Here is a 201-nt window from a genome sequence, read left to right on the forward strand (position 1 = left end):
CAGCACAGAAGCAGACCTGCAGCTCTCAGGCGAGGTCAGCTCCCTGGATGCAGAGCAGGGAAGGAGGGTGGCTCCTGATGTACCACCCCTGGCTCAGGTCAATAAATCAGAATTAGTGGAAATGGTGGAGGCAGGGGGCTCCTGGGCAGCCAGGCAGCTGCATGATGCTCCCAGCTTAGAAAATCCCCAGGGAGAGGCTGG

The sequence above is a fragment of the Merops nubicus genome, unplaced genomic scaffold (assembly GCF_000691845.1).
Source record: "Merops nubicus isolate BGI_N331 unplaced genomic scaffold, ASM69184v1 scaffold17755, whole genome shotgun sequence".
NCBI classification, from domain to species: Eukaryota; Metazoa; Chordata; class Aves; order Coraciiformes; family Meropidae; genus Merops; species Merops nubicus.